The sequence below is a fragment of the Solanum lycopersicum genome, chromosome 1, assembly GCF_036512215.1.
Source record: "Solanum lycopersicum chromosome 1, SLM_r2.1".
In the NCBI taxonomy this organism is placed as follows: Eukaryota; Viridiplantae; Streptophyta; class Magnoliopsida; order Solanales; family Solanaceae; genus Solanum; species Solanum lycopersicum.
Genome location: NC_090800.1, coordinates 36287489 through 36308232, shown reverse-complemented (window position 1 = coordinate 36308232; position 20744 = coordinate 36287489). Strand labels below are relative to the sequence as shown.

Here is a 20744-nt window from a genome sequence, read left to right as displayed (position 1 = left end):
TTATCACTGTTAGGCTTGAATTATGTGAATCATACCATAAAACAGACTCACCATGCACTAACACCTATCCTCTTCAATTTCTCACCGAGGTGCTAATATTTTCGGTATTGCAACTAGTGTCCTCACTTCAAAACAACATCCTCATTTTTCATAAAATGATTTCAGTTTAAGTATAAGGATTACTTTTCAACACTCACTCTCATAACAAATTCACAACTCATTCATACATATTGCCATAAGCTTACCCTTATTGTCACTGCTTTAAGTTTGCTATACAACTTTTAGGATCACGATAGGACTTTCTTAGCTTGTAACATAGGATCAGGGTCAGGTACGGTATATTTAGGTATACTTTAGTGACTTTTTTGCCCTCCTTGACATATCGGCTAAACATACCACTTTTTATCATTTTATTTCGCCCAATTTCTCATATGCTTTCACCTTGCTATTTTCCCTTATTTCTTCATTTGTGTAAGTGACTCTCTTCTTCTCTTGCTTGTATTTATTGTATTATTTTTTTATTTCACTTTTGTTTCAATCGGTTCTTGAGTCACTTTACTTTTGTTCTTTCTCTTTCTTTGTTCTTTCAACCCTACTTTCCAGAGCATTCCTCATAATAGCCACTCTCAACTCATGGTTTTGCCATGAGTCAAAGTACACAATACCCAAAGTTGGGTCAGGGCCATAAAAAGGTTGTGTACTGCATTATCCACCCTAAACTTATGCTTTTGGCATAAGCTGAAGTGGACATGTCCAAGGAGGGACCAGGGCCAACACATTATTCCTAGAAAAGATCAGTTGGGGTGAAAAAGAAAGGTCTAGTTTAATCTCAAATCATTTGGATCAAATAAGGATTAATTTTTTTCAGTTTTTTTATTTAGGCTAAAAATGGGCTATACTGAACAAGGGCCTATGATCCTTTCCTAATGGTCTATTACAACTTACTTTTAGCAGGACTAACCAGGAAAGTTCTAGCTCAGTACGAATAGTGGACTATTCAAATCTTCCTCACACTCACTTGACATCTCATTACTCTACCATATTATCAGACATCTAGTTCGAATTTTAGACTTAGGGTCATGCAGTGGTGTATATCTATGTCATGCTTAGAGCCACACATTTATGAATTACTATGCCTAGTCATGCATCATTTTCATTTCATCAGGATATCATTTTAGCTATCATGCTTCAGATTTAAACTATGTACACAAGATATAGACATGCCGGTTCAACAATAAAAATCATCAGTCTCTTGGGGAAAAAGAACACAGGCAAGAAAACCCCAAAAGAGGATACTGAAGTGGGATACTCAGACTTCACCCTAGCACTCACTTTCCATTTACCCCATCCCCAACAAAAAGACATTCAATTGTCCCCAATGCATAAAAAAATTAAAATATGAGAGTGGTAGGTGAAGTTAATCTGGGGCGCAAAGCGCCGACGATCAGCAAGTTGGTGGGTCCGGTTCCCTGAAAACCACTACCTCTGTAGTCTAGATACCCTCAGAAGTGTCCTTATCAGCAAAAGCACTATCATCAGTGCCTCCCGTAATCGCCACATCTCTAGATCTAGATGCCCCAGCAGCTGACTTTACAGCCCTGATCCGACGCGCCTCCTCATCAGCAAGTAATGCTCTCCTCGCAGCCTCCATATCACGGTGCTCCTTCTTCCGTGCTCTAGCCTCATCCTCCTCTCAACCCTTATGCTTCTTGGTATGCTCTCAAGAGGGAGGTGGTGGAATCTCAGAAGTGGTGAATAAGGTCGCCATAACTGTGTCCTCAGCAAGCTCTGAAAAAAGGGTCCTCAGACTCAGGCACTCTAGCCTCTAGGTTTATATCAATGTTCGCTCGAAGACTCTTGACCGAAGCTTGTAGGGTCGATACGTCCACCTGAGGGGATGGCCGGGCTAGAACCCGCAACTCAAAAGCGTCTAAGCGCTGATAAACCTCAGCGATCTTCCGCTTAGTGTGCTGGAACATTTTTTGCTCCAAGCGCTCTTCTGCCTCAGCAATAGACCTCTGCATCCAAGGCTGAATGTGATGCAGAAGTATAGCCATCTGTACCTCTAGTTTCTGGACCCTAGCAAGCGGGACCAGGTCTGGGAAATGGGCTGAGCGAGAGGAGCTCGGGACATTGCTACTACCCGGATAGACTCGACCGGGGTAGTGTCAGTGGTGTTAGAAGCAGCCTGCGTAGCCGTGCAAGCCTGTACTACCGTATCAGCCAGATTTTCTGGACGTGGCCCTCTGCGTGGAGCCAACTCATTGGCATCATCCTTGCTGAGGCCGATATCAACAATGCCTAGCGGAGTCTTGAGCTTATCAATATGCTAGATGGGCACACCTGCGGACCTGCATAGGGAAAATATCATGCACGGAAAAGGGTAAGTAGTTGTGACCTTAAAAGCCCTCTCGTGCATGACCGCCTGTAGAAGCCAAGCAAAGTCCACCTCAAACCCGTCTATCATCGCCGCCATTAGAACTACACGATCCCATGTGACTATATTATCAGTGGTCGTGGGGGAAAGGCAGTGGCGGACAATCAACCATAAGAACTTAGCCGTGAAGGTCTAGTTAGCCTTCTTGATGGCTCCCTTCGGCTCTGTTACCCAGTCGGCACCCTCTCCATTAACAGACAAGTGCAGGGCCATCCACCTCTTAGCGGTCTCTCTCAACGATGGCTCATGTAAGAATCGGCCGTCTTTGACAATTTGTCACCGATAGTCGAACTCGGCGGTGAGAGGGGTTCGGTTGGCATCAACATCCTCGCCGTATAGATACCGGCGGATGGCAGGCAGGGAGATATCGACTTGAATGCCGTGTACTTGGACATTCTCAAGTGGGGCCTATTTGGCGGGGGCATCCCGGCTATCAATCTGTAATCTGAGAGTAGCCACGTAAGAGGTGTAGAACTCTCAGACCAACTCTTTACTATAATGGCCCAAAAAACGCGTTGTTCACTCCAGTCGGTGTCTGGTGAAGATATTGTGGATCTCTGGAATGGTAGAGAGACTTCCTGTGAGGACCCGCCTCTCTAGTATAAGGGTCCGTGTCATGACTCCTTTATCATTCAGAAACTTTGTGTCTGAATAAACTTGATATTGCCCGTCGACACACCACCGGTTGGGCTGGTCGACAACAAAGGTAAGAGATCAAGTTGGTGAGCCGGGAGTGGAATAAGAACTGTCAGCCTCATTAGACGAGGCAGACTGTGCAGCTGTGGCGGGTGCAGGGACATCAGCAGACCCGGAGGCTTCGTCCGACCATGAAACTCCTAAGGATCCAGACGCTCCTTCTTCATGAGTAGCTAACCTAGAAGGTGTGCCGGTCAGCGTGCGCTCCTCATGAGACTGGGAGGAAGTGACTATGACGGACGCCATCTTTTGGGGCGTAGCTCTTGTAGCACGTGCAGCTCGTGATGGAGTGGCAGTGCCTGGGGGCACGTACTCGGGGACACGCTCATCATCAGAGGCAATGACCAGGCAGGCAGAGAGGGCGACAGACTTTGATCGCCCACGTGCGTAAACTCGATCTTGTTTTGGTGCCATAAAAATAGTACTTATAAAGAATCAATATTAGCATGAGAAGGAGCAAACAAGATGAGAAAAACCGAAGCCAAATAAATATAAGAGCTAAGTTGTAATGAGTTTTCTGCAATAATAGTGAAACACGATGGACCAGGTGATGGCTCGTCTTGAGTACAACGGACCATCATGGGGTCCGTCATGTCTTACTTCAACTATGTTGATGTGGATACCCTTGAAGAAAAGTCTCTGACAAGTGTGACGAATAAGCAGGACGGACCATCGTGACAATGAAGGTCCGTCATCGATGTCCGTCGTGGAGACCCTTAGAAGAGGGGTCTCTGACCGTCACGACGGTTGTGCAGGATGGACCATCGAGGGTATGATGGTCCATCATAGATGTCCATCAGAGGATACATAGAAAAAGTATGGAGACCCTCAGGAGAGAGGTCTCAAACCAACACGATCGTTGTGCAGGACGGACCGTCGAGGGTATGATGGTCCGGCGTAGATGTTCATTAGAGGACACTTAGAAAAAAGTATGGATACCCTTAGGAGAGGGGTCTATGACCGTCACGATGGTTGTGTAGGACATACCGTCGAGGGTACGATGGTCCGTCATAGATATCCATAAGAGGACACTTAGAAAAAGTGAGAGACCCTTAGGAATAGGGTCTCTGACAACTTGAACGGTTGTGCAGGATGGACCATCGTGGGATTGACGGTCCGTCGTAGATGTACGTAATAGGACACTTGGAAAAAGTGGGAGACCCTTAGGAATAAGTTCTCTTACAACCAAAACGGTTGTGCAGGACGGACCATCGTCGCATGTGTCCATTGGTGGGCACTTGGAGAAAATTTGACAGTGAGGTGTTGGGGGTGTTGGAATGGACCCTATGATGGTCCGTCATGGGTACGACGGTCTGTCATCGAGGTCTCGTTCTATCAGCAGTAGACTCCGACTAGTTGAGGGTAGATTTTAGGAATTTGGGTAATTGGTGAAGTGATCTGTTAATAGAGAAGGGAGGTGGGAAGTTGGATGTTGAAAAGGGAGGGAAATGGGAGAAAGAGGGAAGGAAATGGGTGAAATGAAGGGGTGGGGATTTTAAAGGTTGACAATTTTTTAAATTACCCCAACCAGGTTGGGTCGGGTATGCTCATTAATGACGCAACGAATCCCCCACGATGGTCTGTCGCAAATGTGACGGTCCGTCATTGGTTCCGTCACGTGTGCCCTAGTTTTGAAAATAAATGACAGATGTGACGGTCCGTCGATGTGTCCGTGAGTTACTATTGCAGAGTGATTTTCTACAGAATTTCCTGGTGATGTGCCTGCAACTTTAAAAACTCATTAGTAGAAAATGATACCATTACTAGAAAGAAAAACTATAAGTATTGGGTTGCCTCTCAACCAGCACCTGATTTAACGTCGCGACACGACTAAGGACACTTGATTACTCAGACTTCATCAAGATGGTATGCCTCGATCAGTTTATTCACCGATTCATCATGCCCAAAATAGAGTTTTATTCGTTGTCCATTTTCCTTAAACCGCACACCATCCTTGGTTTCTAACTCAACTGCTCCATGAGAGAATAGTTGGGAAATCAAGTAAGGGCCAGTCCATTTGGACTTGAGCTTGCCCGGAAACCAACGCAACCTAGAATTTTCTAAAAGCACCACTCTGCCTCATGGATCTACAAATGTTGAAGGTCGTTTCTTCATTGTTCAACCGAAATTTCATCTGCCCCTTTTCATATCAACTAAGGCTCCACCCGTAGCAAGGAATGGCCTCCCAAGAATAATAGGCACTTCAAAATTGACTTCACAATAAAGAATAACAAAATCTGCCAGAAATATGAACACCTCCACTTTTACTAGCACATCGTGGAGTATCCCTATAGGCCTTTTTACCGTTCTATCAGCCATCAGTAGCTGCATCGCAGTGGGCTTTGGGTCACCCAAACCCAACTTCTTGTAAATTGAGAGAGGCATGAGATTTGTGCTTGCCCCCAGATCACATAATGCTTTCGCAAAATGTAATGACCCGACTGTACAAGGAATAGTGAACGCACCCGGATCTTTTTTCTTTTGTACAAGAGATCTTGTAGCAATAGAACTACAATGTTACATTCTATCATCATCCTCGAGAGTGACCGATCTTTTCTTTGTAACCAGATCTTTCATAAACTTGACATAGCCGGGCATTTGTTCTAGAGCTTCTACCAAAGGTACATTGATAGAAAGTTGCTTTAACATTGTTATAAAATGCTGATATTTACCATCCTCGGTCTTTTTCACTAATCTTTGACGAAAGGGTGGTGGTGGTCTAGGCATGGGAATTACCTTCCTAGGAACTTTAGCATCTTTTCCAGTGTTATCTTCTACTTCACCACTACCATCTACCACCTTATCATTATTTTTTATCACATTTTCCTCCTTAGACGGCATAGATGGGTCAATGGTCTGCTTACCACCCCGAGTAGTGATGGCCAAACAGTGTACGTCATTTTTCAGATTTTGGATAGTGTTGCTAGGAAGAGTGCCCGATTGTCGTGTGTTCACAGTCGCAGATAATTGGGCCATTTGCAACTCAATCTGCTTAATCAATATTGCTTGTATATTGACATTCTGCCCAATACCCGCTAAATCACTCCTTAACTCTTAAATGTTCTCATCATTAGCATCGAACCTCCTCATCATTTTTTGCAACATATCCTCAATTCGTGCCATACTATCTCCACTAACCCTAGGAGTAACTTCACGATTTTGAGGAGGGACATAGGGCCCATTCCTATCATTTCTGTTAGCATAGTTACCCTTGTTGAAGTTGTTGTCACGGTTGTAGTTTCCATCTTGGACATAATGACTCTCACGGTTATAGTTACCATACATCCGACCTTGGTTTCCTTGACCTTAGCGCCAATTTTCCTGATTTGAGCCTTGGGCACTCGGTCGGAAACCCCCCCCCCCCCGTCTGTTCATTGACCGCATAGGAATTCTCTTCATAATAGCATTCATTATTTGGTGGTAGTGGTTTAGACAAGTAGTTAACTGCATTTATCTTTTTTTGCATCCCTAGTGATATGTTTTAATACCAAAGGTATTTCTCCTAGTATCTGACTTCTTAGTACTCCAAGCTTTATTATTCCGGGAAATTTTCTTTAACTTTTTGGCAATTTCAGCATAAGGACACTCTCTATAAGAACCACCCTCTATAGTATCCAACACCGCTTTATTATTATCATCCTGTCCCCGATAGAAGTATTCCTTCAGTGACTCATTATCAATGCGGTGATTGGGGACGCTTCTAAAAAAAGGTGAATCTATCCCAAGAACTACCAATTGACTCTCCTGGTAGTGCCACAAAGTTGTTCACTCTTTCTTTATGGTTTAGTTTCTTGGAGACCGGATAGTAGCGTGCTAAGAAAATGTCCATTAGTTGGTTCTAAGTGGAAATTGAGTTATAAGAGAGCTCAGTGAACCAAATAGTAGCCTCTCCCATCAGTAACAGAGGAAAGACTCTTAGCCCTATTACATCCAAATCAAAATCAGGCCTCCCTACAAAACTTTTACACACTGCCCTTACCTTAGCTATATTGGCATGTGGATCCTCATAAGGTAGCCCTGAAAACAAACCTATGGCAGTGAGAATTTGCATTAGACTACTAGTTACCACAAAGGTGTGGCCTGGTGGTAGAGGGGGCAAGACAAGTGGCCCATCATAGTCTACTATATTGTCATATCCTCAGTAGTATTCTTAAGGACGTGGAGCAGGATTTTGTCCCCTCTGTTGATTTTCACCCGGAGCATCGATTAATAACTGACCATGAACATCAATTGGAGCTGGGATGTTCTGGTTTGGATCATCATCATAAATACCCAAGTTTTGATTCATGTTGCATAGTGTACGCTCTAATTCATGATCGTCGGGAAACAAGGGTTCTCTTTCTCTCCGTGTATTTAGCAAACAAGGAAGATATTTCTGCAAAATCAAAAATAATAAACAAAGTAAAATTAAGAAAATATCGACTAAACTCTAGTAATAAGTTTAAGTTAATCAAATTTTGGCGCCGCTGCCAGGGAAAGTAGCTTTTTGATTAACTTAAACTTATTACTAAGATTAGTCGATATTTTCTTATTATACTTTGTTTATTGTTTTTTTATTCTTGCAGAACTATCTTCTTTGTATGCCAAATACACGGAGAGGAAGAGAACCATTATTTCCCTACGATCACGAATTAGAGCGTACACTACGCATCATAAATCAAAACTTAGGCATTAAAGATGATGATCCAAACCAAAACATCAAAGCTCCGGTTGATGTTCATGATTAGTTATTACCTGATGCTTCAATTGATAACCAACAAAGGGGACAAAATCCCGCTCCACGTCCTCAAGAATACTACAGAGTCTATGACAATATAGTAGACTCCGATGGGCCACTTGTCTTGCACCCTCTACCACCAGGCCACACCTTCGTGGTAACTAGTAGCCTAATGCAAATTCTCACTGCCAGAGGTTTGTTTTCAAGGCTACCTTCTGAGGATCCACATGCCCATAAAGCTAAGGTAAGGGTAGTGTGTATAAGATGTGTAGGGAGTTCTGACTTGGGCTTGGATGTAATAGGGCTAACAGTGTTTTCTCTCTCACTGACAGGAGAGGCTGCTATTTGGTTCACTAAGATCCCTTATAACTCAATTTTCACTTGGAACTAACTAAGGGACGTTTTCTTAGAACGCTACTATCCGGTCTCCAAGAAACTAAACCACAAAGACAGAGTGAACAACTTTGTGGCACTACCAGTATAGTCAGTTAGTAGTTCCCGGGATAGATTCACCTCATTTTTTAGAAGCGTCCCAAATCACCGTATAGATGATGAGTCACTAAAGGAATACTTCTATAGGGGACTGGATGATAATAATAAAGTGGTGTTTGATACTATAGCGGGTGGTTCCTATGGGGAGTGTCTTTATGCTGAGATTGCTAAAAAGTTAGAGAAAAACTCTCGGAACAATAAAGCTTTAAGTTCTAGGAAGTCACATACTGGGAGAAATACCTTCGCAGTGCAATCCACTCACAAGCTAGCCACAACTGAGATTCCTGAAGAGATGGCTCAGATGAGAACTGAGCTTGGTTTTGTATTAAAACATGTCACTAGGGTGTAGAAAAGATAAATGCAGTCAACTACTTGTCTAAACCACCACCACCAAATGATGAATGCTATTATGCGGAGCATTCCTATGCGGTAAATGAGCAGAAGGGGGGTTCCGACCGAGTGCCCAAGGCTCAAATAAGGATAATTGACGCCAACGTCAAAACTATAGTAACTATAACTGTGAGGGTCATTATGTCCGAGATAGAAACTACAACCGCGACAACAACTTCAACAGGGGTAACTATGGTAACATAAATGATAGTAATAGGCCCTATGTCCCTCCTCAAAATCGTGAAGTTACTCCTAGGGATGGTGTAGATAGTATGGCCCGAGTTGAGGATATGTTGCACAAAATAATGAGGAGGTTCGATGCTAATGATGATCACATTAAAGAGTTAAGGAGCGATTTTGCGGCTATTGGGCAGAAAGTCGATACATATGCAATATAGATTAAGCAGATTGAGTTAAAAATGGCCTAATTATTTGCGATTGTGAACACACGGCAATCGGGCACTCTTCCTAGCAACACTTTCCAAAATCTGAAAAATGACAAACACTGTATGGAAATCACTACTCGGGGTGGAAAGTAGACCATTGACCCACCTATGCCGTCTAAGGAGGAAAAGGTGATAAAAAGATAATGATAAGGCGGTAGAGGGTAGTGGTGAAGTAGAAGATAACACTGGAAAAGATGCTAATGTGCCTACAAAGGTAATTCCCATGCCTAGACCACCACCACCCTTTCGTCAAAGATTAGTGAAAAAGACCGAGGATGGTAAATATCGGTGTTTTATAACAATGTTGAAGCAACTTTCTATCAATGTACCTTTGGTAAAAGTTCTAGAAAAAATGCCCAGTTATGCCAAGTTTATGAAAGATCTGGTTACAAAGAAAAGACCGGTCACTTTCGAGGATGATGATAGAATGCAATATTGTAGTGCTATTGCTACAAGATCTCTCATACAAAAGAAAGAAGATCCAGGTGTGTTCACTATTCCTTGTACAGTCGGGTCATTACATTTTGCGAAAGCATTATGTGATCTGGGGGCAATCATAAATCTCATGTTCCTCTCGATCTACAAGAAGTTGGGTTTGGGTGACCCAAAGCTTACTGTGATGCGGCTACTGATGGCCAATCGAACAGTAAAAAGGCCTATACGGATACTCCACGATGTTTTAGTAAAAGTGGAGTCATCCATATTTCTGACAGATTTTGTTATTCTTGATTGTGAAGTCAATTTTGAAGTGCTTATTATTCTTGGGAGACCATCCCTTGCTACGGGTAGAGCCTTAGTTGATATGGAAAAGAGGCAGATGGAATTTTGGTTAAAAAATGAAGAAGCGACCTTCAACATTTGTACCATGAGGCAGAGTGGTGAGCTCCAATCGGTATCTGTTATATCCTGCAAAGAAAATATGAAGAAGGACCATGACCTAAAAAGTGAAAAACGAGAGTTCGGTTAGGGATTTGGTGCTTTTAGACAATTCTAGGTTGCGTTGGTTTCCGGGCAAGCTCAAGTCCATATGGACTGGTCCTTACTTGGTTGCCCAACTATTCCCTAATGGAGCAGTTGAGTTGGAAACTAAGGAGGGTGTGCGGTTCAAGGTGAATGGACAACAAATAAAAATCTATTTCGGGCATGTTGAATCAGCAAATGAAGTAATCGAGGCATACCATCTTGATGAAGTCTGAGTAATCAAGTGCCTTTAGTCGTGCCGTGACGTTAAATCAGGCGCTTGTTGGGAGGCAACCCAATACTTATAGTTTTCTTTCAAGTATTAGTCGTGCCGCGATGTTAAATCAGGCGTTTGTTGGGAGGCAACCCAATACTTATAGTTTTCTTTCTAGTAATGGTAGCATTTTCTACTAATGGGTTTTAAATTTGTAGGTACATAACCAGGAAATTCTACAAAAAATCACACTGCAACAGTCACTGTCGAACACATCGACGGACCGTCACGCATGCGATGGACCTTCGCATGAATCTGTCGTGCCAGGTACGTCTTTCAATTATTTTCAAAACTAGGGCACACGTGATGGAACCAATGACGGATTGTCATATATGCGACGGACCGTCGTCGGGGTTTTGTTGCGTCATTAATGAGCATACCCGGCCCGACTCTGTTGGGGGTAATTTAAAAAATTGGCAATCTTTAAAAAACCCACCTGTTAATTTCACCCATTTCCTTCCTTCTTTCTCCCATTTCCCTCCCTTTTCAACTTCCTACTTCCTACCTCTCTTCTCTATCAACTGAACACTTTCCCAATTCCCCAAATTCCTAAAATCTACCCTCTACTAGTCGGAGTCTGCTGCTGCGGTTCTGTTCTTGCTAACCAAGTACCTTCCTTGCTTGTTTTTCTCAAATTCTCAGGTATGTGTCTCTGATTTCTACCCATTTACATTGAATTTTTGGTTATCAATTAGTATTAGCCTATTTCTTATTGATGGTTAATTCATTAATCCAAATTTTGTCTGACTTAGGTTGAGAATCCTCAAAATTGCCTTGTTAAAACTCTAGAAATATGTGCTTTAGCATTGCTAGTTTACTAGGTATTTGGGTTAGAAACATATAGGTTAACACTAAAAATTCAATGTGAGTCATAGGGGATGATTGTGGAATCCCCAGTTCTGTCACTGAATGACAAAACGAGACCCCGATGACGGACCATAGTACCCACGACAGACCGTCATAGGGTCTGTTCCAACATTCCACTGTACATTTTCTCCAAGTTTCCACCAATGGATACATGCGACGGACCGTCGTTCCCATGACGGATCGTCCTGCACAACTGTCATGGTTGTCATAGACCCATGTTTTAAGGGTCTCCTTTTTTTTTCTAAGTGTCCTCTAACGGACATCTACGACGGACCGTCGTTACCACGACGCTCCATCCTGCACAACCGTCGTTACGGTCAGAGACCCATCTCATGAAGGTCTCTATACTTTTTCTAAGTGTCCTCCGACGGACATCTACGATGGACCGTCTTTACCACGACGGTCCGTCTTGCACAATCATCATGGTTGTTAGAGACCCTTGTCCTAAGGGTCTCCCACTTTTTCTAAGTGTCCTCTGAAGGACATATACGACGGACCGTCACACCTCGATGATCCGTCCTGTATAACCGTCATGAAGATTAGAGACCCCTCTACTAAGGGTCTCCACGATGGACATCGACGACGGACCGTTATTGTCCTGACGGTCCGTCCTACTTATTCGTCATACTTGTAAGAGACTTTCCTTCAGGATTCTCCACATCAACATAGTTGAAGTAAGGCATGATGGACCCCATGACGGTCCACTGTACTCATGATGAGCCTTCACCTGGTCCGTCGTGTTTCACTATTACTACAAAAAAGTCATTACAGCTTAGGTCTTATACTTATTTTGTTTTATTTTTTTCATCTTGTTTACTCCTTCTCGTACTAATATTGATTCTTTACAGGTACTATCTATTATGGCACCAAAACAAGATCGAGTTTACGCACGTGGGCGATCAAAGTCTGTCGCCTCGTCAGCCTGCCTGGTCATTGGCTCTGATGATGAGCGTTACCCCGAGTATGTGACCCCAGGAACTGCCACTCCATCACGAGATGCACGTGTTGCCAAAGCTACGCCCAAAAAGGTGACATCCGGCATAGTCACTGCCTTCCAGTCTGATGAGGAGCGCACACTGACCGGCACACCTTCTGGGTCAGCTACTTATGAAGAAGGAGTGTCTATCTCCATAGGAGTTTCGTGTTCGGAGGAAGCCTTTGGGTCTGCTAAAGTCCCTGCACTCACCACAGCTGCACAGTCTGCCTCGTCTGATGGGGCTGACAGTTTTGAATCCACTCCCGGCTCACCGACTCGTGCTCTCACCCCGGTTGCTGACCAGCCTAACCGGTGGTGTGTCGAGGGGCAGTATCCAGTTTATTCAGATGTAAAGTTTCTGAATGATAAAGGAGTCATGACACGAACCCTTACACTGGAAAGACGGGTCCTTACGAGAAGTCTCCCTACTATGCCAGAGATCTACAATCTCTTCACCAGACACCGACTAGATTGGACAGCGCGTTCTTTGGCCGTTATAGTGAACAGTTGGTCTGAGAGTACTATGCCTCTTACGTAGCTACTCTCATATCACAGATTGATAGGCGGGCTATCCCCGCCCAACAGGACCCACTTGAGCATGTCCGAGTACGTGGCATTCAGGTCAATATCTCCATGCCTGCCATCCGCCAGAATCTATACGGCGAGGATATTGATGCCAAATGGACCCCTCTCACCGCCGAGTTTGACTACCGGTGGAAAATTGTCAAAGATGTCCAATTATTGTATGAGAAATTGCTGAGAGAGACCACCAAGAGGTGCATGGCCCTACACTTGTTTGTTGATGGAGAGGGTGCCAACTGGGTAATAGAGACGAAGGGAGCCATCAAGAAGGCTAACTTCACCTTCACAGCTAAATTCTTATGGTTTATTGTCCGCCACTGCCTTTCTCCCACAGCCGCTGATCATATAGTCACATGCGATCGTGCAGTTCTGATAGCGGCGATGATAGCTGGGTTTGAGGTGGACTTTGCTTGGCTTCTACAGGCGGTCATGCACGAGGGGGCTTTTAAGGTCACAACTACTTACCCCTTTTCATGAATGATATTTTCTTTATGCAGGTCCGCATGTGTGCCCATCTTGCACATTGATCAGCTCAGGACTCCGCTAGGCACTGCTGATATCGGCCTCATCAGGGATGAGGCCAATGAGTTGGCTCCGCAAAGGGCCCCGTCCAGAGTTGCCTCCACTTGGTGAAAATCTGGAGGATACGGTAGCACAGGCTCGCACGGCTACATAGGCTGCTTCTGAAACCACTTACACTACCCCTGTCGAGTCTATCCCAGGTAGTAGCACTGCCCCGAGCTCTTCTCGCTCAGCCTTTTTACCCGTTCTAGTCCCACTTGCTAGGTCTAGAAACTAGAGGCACAGATGGTTGCACTTCTGCATCACATCCAGCCTTGATGCAGAGGTCTATTGCTGAGGCAGAAAAGCGCTTGGAGCGGAGAATAGTCCAGCACACAGAGCGGAACATCTCTGAGGTTCATCAGCACTTGGACACTTTTGAGTTGCGGGTGCTAGCCCGGCCAGCCCCTCAGGTGGACGTGTCGATCCTTCAGGATGCGGTCGAGAGTCTTCAAGTAGACATTGATATGATCCTACGGGATAGGGTGCCTGAGTCTCAGGCCCCTTCTGTAGAGCCTGATGAGGACACATTGATGGCGTCCTTATTTGCCACTTTTGAGATTCCACCCCCCTCCCCGAGAGCATGCCAAGAGGCATAAGGGTCGAGAGGAGGATGAGGCTAGAGCACGGAAAAAGGAGAGTTGTGAGATGGAGGCTGCGAGGAGAGCCTCACTTGCTGATAAGGAGGCACGTCGGATGAGGGATGTAAAGTCAGCTGCTGGGGCATCTAGCTCCAGAGATGTGGAGATAGCGGGAGGCACTATTGATAGTGATGCTGCTGATGAGGACAGTACTGAGGGTGTCCAGAATACAGAGGTAGTGGTTTCCGGGGAACCAGACCCACCAACTTGCTGTTCGTCGGCGCTTTGCGCCGCAGGTTTGCTTCACCTACCACTCTCGTATTTCAAGTTTTTTAATGCATTTGAGGACAATTGAATGTCTTTTTGTTGGGGATGGGGTAAATGGAAAGTGAGTGCTAGGGTGAAGTCTGAGTAGCCCAATTCACTCTCCTCTTTTGGGGTTTTCATGCCTGTGTTCTTTTTCCCCAAGAGACTGATTATTTTTATTGTTGAACCCGCACGTCTATATCTTGTGTACATATTTTAACTCTGAAGCATGATGGCTAAAATGATATCTTGATAAAATGAAAATGATGCATGACTAGGCATAGTAATTGATAAATGTGTGGCTCTAAGCATGACATAGAGATACACCACTGCATGACCCTAAGTCTAAAATTCGAACTAGGTGTCTGATAATCTAGTAGATTAATGAGATGTCTAGTGAGTGTGAGGAAGATTCGAATAGTCCACTATTTGTACTTAGCTAGAACTTGCCTGGTTCGTCCTGCTAAAAGTAAGTTGTAATATACAATTAGGAAAGGATCATAGGCCCTTGTTCAATATAGCGAATTTTTATATTAAATAAAAAAACAAATGAAATTAATCCTTCTTTGATCGAAATGATTTGAGATTAAACTAGACCTTTCTTTTTCACCCCAACTGATCTTTTCTGGGAATAATGTGTTTTCCCTAGTCTTTCCTTGGACATGTGCACCTCAACTTATGCCAAAAGTATAAGTTGAGGGTGGTTAATGTAGTAAACAGCCCTTTCATTGCCCTAACACAACTTTAGGTATTGTGTACTTTGACTCATGGAAAAGCCATTAGTTGAGGGAGGCTATTATGAGGAATGCTCTGGAAAGTGGGGTTGATAGAACAAAGAGAGAGAAAGAACAAAAGTAAAGTGACTCAAGAATCAGTTGAAAGAAAAGTGAAATAAAAACATAAAAATAAAATAAAAAATAAATACAAGCAAGAAAAGAAGAGAGTCACTTACACAAATAAAGAAAGTGGGGAAAATAGCAAGGTGAAAGAATATGAGAAATTGGGAGAAATAAAATGATGAAAAGAGGTATGTTTAGCCGATATGTCAAGGAGGGAAAAAAGTCACTAAAGTATAGCTAAATATACCCTACCTGACCCTGAGCCTATGTACAAGCTAAGAAAGTCCTATCGTGATCCTAAAAGTTGTATAGCGAACTTAAAGCAGTGAAAATAAGGGCAAGCTTATGACAATATGTATGAATGAGTTGTGAATTTGTTCTGAGAGGAGTGTTGAAAAGTAATCCTTATACTGAAACTTAAATCATTGTGTAAAAATGAGAATGTTGTTTTGAAGTGAGGACACTAGTTGCAATACTAGAAATATTAGCACCTCGGTGAGAAATTGAAGAGGATAGGTGTTAGTGCGTGGTGAGTCTGTGTCATGGTCTAATTAAACATAATTCAAGCCTAATAGTGATAACATGCATAAATATGATGAGACTGATCGGGATTGATAGCCAAATGATTGCGAAAGATAAAACATGGATACTTTTGTACAAAGATTTTTGTAGTGAGTCATAGTGTGTCATCGTAGTGAAGCTGCTAAAGGAAGATGGGGAAGTTTGACCAAGTGTGGGGTTACGAAGTACATGACGGACCGTCGTATCTATGACGGTCCGTCCTGTTAGTTTGTCATGATGATCAGAGAAGTAGTCCAGTACCCAAATTCCAAGAGTTTAAGTGCCATGGAACGGAGACCCTCGACTGACCATCGTGCCTGTGATGTTCCATCATACCTGCCGTCGAGGGTAATGAAGAGAGTAGCAGAAGAATTTGCAAAGTATGGGACAACGGAGTCCAGGACGGCCCGTCGTGACCGCGACGACCCGTCGCGAGGTCCGTCGATCCAGCCGCATTTTGACAGATTTTCAGCAAATAGAGTCCTTCTTTGATTAGGTTTTTGTTTTTTATAAATAGTTCGAAAAACCTCGTTCTTGGGGCTAGACTTTTGTTGGTTAGACATTTTTATGTTAGACACTTTGTTAGTAGATTATTTTGATTATTACACTTTGGATTGTTACACTTTTCTCTGGAGTTGATTGTTGGTGATTTTGTCGATCAATCAAGTAAATTTCTGGATTTTATTCTTTCTCATTGAAGTAAGTGCATGAATTCTTATATTATATATATAAACATTGTGATTATGACTATGGGTAACTAAACTCCATAACTAGGGTTATCGGAACCATGGGTGAATAATAAGATAAAATCTAACTAAAATAACAATTCTAGAATAGTGTCTTGCATTATTGATAATTCTTTCATTTAAAAGTCTTTTTAACGGATGGCCAACGTTAGATTTCACCATAATGATACTTGCCGGACCAAGGAGGTAGACAATAGGAAAAGAATTTTCAACATAGATTTAGTGTATACTATTCAATAGGCTAGTATTGATTGGTACAAGGTAATAACTTAGTCAAATATCGAATACAACGCTTAATATGAGGTAAAGGTAAGTGTTAGTATAGCAACACACGTAGCTGGACCAAGGTGTGGAGTGAAATTTTCTAGATGCCTGACCAAGGATTTAGAAATACATAACTTATCACTTTGCATGCAAGATACTAGGAAAGAATTGTTATATTTAAAATTATCAAATTAGAAACATGTGGAGAATACTGAAACCCTAGTTACTTTTATTAATTGATTAAACTCCAACATTTGAAGCTGTTAGTTGTCTACTTTAATTTAGCTAGTTATTTTCATTCATTTAGAAATAAAAGAAAATATTGTCTGTGCTTTCTAAGGAAATAATTAATTAAATATTAGTAATAATAGCTTAAAGTTAAGTCTGAACTATTTTTCTCGTGGGAACGATCCCAACCTCATTAGTTGGGTTCTTTACTAAATACGACCACTTTACTTCTTATCTGAGAAGTAAGTTTGAGCATATCAATATACTTATTTATTTATTTTTGCAAAAAAAACGTTCGTATTGATACGTCATTAGCATAGGAGATGGGCGTGACGGGCGTCATCGGGAATCGATCTGTGGAGGCTTTTAAAGAGGGGGAGGGGGGAGGGCATTGGGAGGAAGGTTGTGTTTAATAGAATTTAGAGTGCAATGAATGATGGATGCGATCATATCAACACAAACGCACCGGATCCCATCAGAACTCCGAAGTTAAGCGTGTTTGGGCGAGAGTAGTAGTAGCATGGGTGACCCCCTGGGAAGTCCTCGTGTTTTATCCCTCCTTTTTGTTGATATTTGATCTCGTAATTGAAAAAAAAATATACTTGTTTATTTATTTTTGCAGAAAATACGTTCGAATTGAGACGTCAATATGATATGGGATGGGAGCATCGGGGATGGGTTTGACAGGCGTCTTCGTGCGTTGGTGTGTAGAGGGTTTTTAAAGTGGGGGGCAGGCTAGGGCATTGGAAGGAATATTGTGTTTAATAAATTTAGAGTGCAATGATTGATGGATGCGATCATACCAGCACTAACGAACCGAATTCTATCAGAACTCCAAAGTTAAGCGTGCTTGGGCGAGAGTAGTATTAGGATAGGTGACCCCCTGGGAAGTCCTCGTGTTGCATTTATCCTATTTTTTCAAATTTGATATCGTAATTGAAAAAAAATATTCTTATTTATTTATTATTGTAGAAAATTTGTTTGGATTGAGACGTCAGTAGGATATGGGATGGAGGAATCGGGGATGGGCGTGACGGGCGTCATCGTGCATCAGTGCGTAGAGGGTTTTAAAGTGGGGGCGGGCTAGGGCGTTGCGAGGAAGCTCATGTTTAATAGAATTTAGAATGCAATGAATGATGGATGCGTTCATACCAGCACTAACGCATCGGATCCCATCAGAACTCAGAAGTTAAGCGTGCTTGGGATAGAGTGGTACTAGGATAGGTAACCCCCTGGGAAGTCCTCGTGCTGCATCCCTCCTTTTTATTGAAATTTCATCTCGTAATTGAAAAAATATACTTATTTATTTATTTTTACAGAAAACTCGTCCCGATTGAGCCGTCATTAGGATATGGGATGGGGCATCAAGGATGGGCGTGACGGGCGTCGTCGTGTGTCGGTGCGTGGAGGGTTTTAAAGTGGGAGGCGGGCTAGGGCGTTGGCAGGAAGGTTGTGTTTAATAGAATTTAGAGTGCAATGAATTGGATGCGATCAAACCACTTCTAACGCACCGGATCCATCAAAACTCCGAAGTTAAGCGTGCTTGGGCGAGAGTAGTATTCGAAAGGGTGACCCCCTGGGAAGTCCTCGTGTTGGATCCCTCCTTTTTATCCAAATTTGATCTCGTAATTGAAAAAAATATACTTATTTATTTATTTTTGTAGAAAATATATACGGATGGGGACGTCATTAGGATATGGGATTGGGGCGTCGGGGATGGGCGTGACGAACGTCGTCGTGCATCGTTGCGTGGAGGGTTTTAAAGTGGGGGCGGGCTAGGGCGTTAGGAGGAAGGTTGTGTTTAATAGAATTTAGGGTGCAATGAATGATGGATGCGACGTACCATAACTAACACACCGTATCCCATCAGAACTCTGAAGTTAAGCGTGCTTGGGCGAGAGTAGTACTAGGATGTGTGACCCCAGGAAAGTCCTCGTGTTACATCCCTCCGTTTTGTTGAAATTTGATCTCGTAATTGAAAAATATATATATTTTTATTTATTTTAGCAGAAAATTCGTTAGGATTGAGATGTCATTAGAATATGGGATGGGGCATCGGGAATGGGCGTGACGGGTGTTGTTGTGTGTCGGTGCGTGAAGGGTTTTAAAGTTGAGGGCGGACTAGGGCGTTGGGAGGAAAGTTGTGTTTAATAGAATTTAGAGTTAAATGAATAATAGATGCGATCATACTAGACTAACACATTAGATCGCATTAGAACTCCAAAGTTAAGCGTGTTTGTGCAAGAGTAGTACTAGGATGGCTGACCCCCTAGGAGGAAGGTTGTGTTTAATATAATTTAGAGTGCAATGAATGATGGATGCGATCATACCAGCACTAATGCACCGGATCCCATCATAACTTCGAAGTGAAGCGTGCTTGGGCGAAAGTAATAGTAGGATGGGTGACCTGTGAGAAGTCTTTTGTTGCATCTCTTTTTTTGTTAAAATTTGATCTCGTAGTTGAAAAACATATTTTTATTTATTTAATTTTTGCAGAAAATACGTTCGTATTGAGACGTCATTAGAATATGGGATGGGGGCGTCGAGGATGGGCATGATGTGCGTGTCACGACCCAAAATGTGTCGTGAGTGGCATTCACATTTACCCTCTTATGTGAGCGAACCAACCAATCCAAACCCCAACATTTCAACTATAATAAACAAAAAATAATGCGGAAGACTTAAAACTCATTAACGAAATCAATTAACAACTTCTAAAATTTATCAATTACTATCCCCAAAATCTGGAAGTCATCACCACAAGTACATCTATCCTCAAATTACTAAATCTGAGAGTATCTAAGAAGCTAAAATAATTAAAAAGCTAGTCCATGCCGGAACTTCAAGGCATCAGGACATGAAGAAGAAGGTCCAGTCCAAGCTAGAAGCATTAGCTCACCCTGAAATCTGACGTGATGAAGACTGGCTAGAGTTGCGGTTGAGTTGAAGACGACGGTACGTTTGCTGCACTCCACAATTAACAAAAAGGAAACATACAAGTAGGGGTCAGTACAAAACACAAGTACTGAGTAGATATCATCGGCTAACTCAAAATAGAAAGCAATATATATCAGATAATAACATAAAATCAACTACAATACTCAGCAGGTAGCAACAACAAGTACAAGAATCATTAATAATAATGCCAAGTACACCCATGAGGACGAAAGCCTCCATACCATACTCATTTGTGAAATAGGTTCATTAAATCTGAGTATATTAGCAAAATTCAAGATTCATTCTCTTTACTATCCTGGTGTCGGAACGTGACACTCCGATCCCCTAATACTACGTGTCGGTTCGTGACACCCGATCCCCCTAATACTACGTGTCGGTTCGTGACACCCGATCCCCCTAATACTACGTGTCGGTTCATGACACCCGATCCCCCTATTACTACGTGTCGGTTCGTGACACCCGATCCATTAATACTATGTGTCGGTTCGTGACACCCGATCCCCTAACCCCATTCCTTTTAGTTCATCAAGCCTTCTTTTATACCAAAGCATCATCATTAACAGAGAGGGTTTTAGGTTTAAGCTTCACAACCTCATCTTTCCAACCCATTACAATTACATAATCACATCATGCAAGCATACAATTAAGCATATAGAAGACTTTACAATACTACCAATACATATCATTCGCTATTAAGAGTTTATTATGAAATAGCATAAAAACCATAACCTACCTCCACCGAAGAATTCGTGATCAAGAATCTACTTTTCAATGTTTGCTTTCCTCTTCGTTCTCTCCTCTTGATCGATCGTTTCTCCCTCTCTCTGTTCTTTCTATTTTTCTTGATCAAACCCTTTTTCTTT

General features: G+C 42.7%; 1 non-coding gene and 5 pseudogenes across 1 annotated transcript; all 6 read left to right on the top strand.

Annotated features, from left to right (window-relative positions):
- Positions 1-17361: 17361 nt before the first annotated feature.
- LOC112940832 (5S ribosomal RNA) lies at positions 17362-17480 on the top strand. Its single transcript, XR_003245083.1, has one exon. It is a non-coding gene; the product is annotated as a 5S ribosomal RNA (ribosomal RNA).
- Positions 17481-17712: 232 nt separating this feature from the next.
- LOC112940817 (5S ribosomal RNA) lies at positions 17713-17831 on the top strand (annotated as a pseudogene).
- A 230-nt stretch (positions 17832-18061) lies between these two features.
- Positions 18062-18180, top strand: LOC112940820 (5S ribosomal RNA; annotated as a pseudogene).
- A 226-nt stretch (positions 18181-18406) lies between these two features.
- Positions 18407-18524, top strand: LOC112940830 (5S ribosomal RNA; annotated as a pseudogene).
- A 229-nt stretch (positions 18525-18753) lies between these two features.
- Positions 18754-18870, top strand: LOC112940839 (5S ribosomal RNA; annotated as a pseudogene).
- A 369-nt stretch (positions 18871-19239) lies between these two features.
- LOC112940833 (5S ribosomal RNA) lies at positions 19240-19356 on the top strand (annotated as a pseudogene).
- The last annotated feature ends 1388 nt before the right edge of the window (positions 19357-20744 follow it).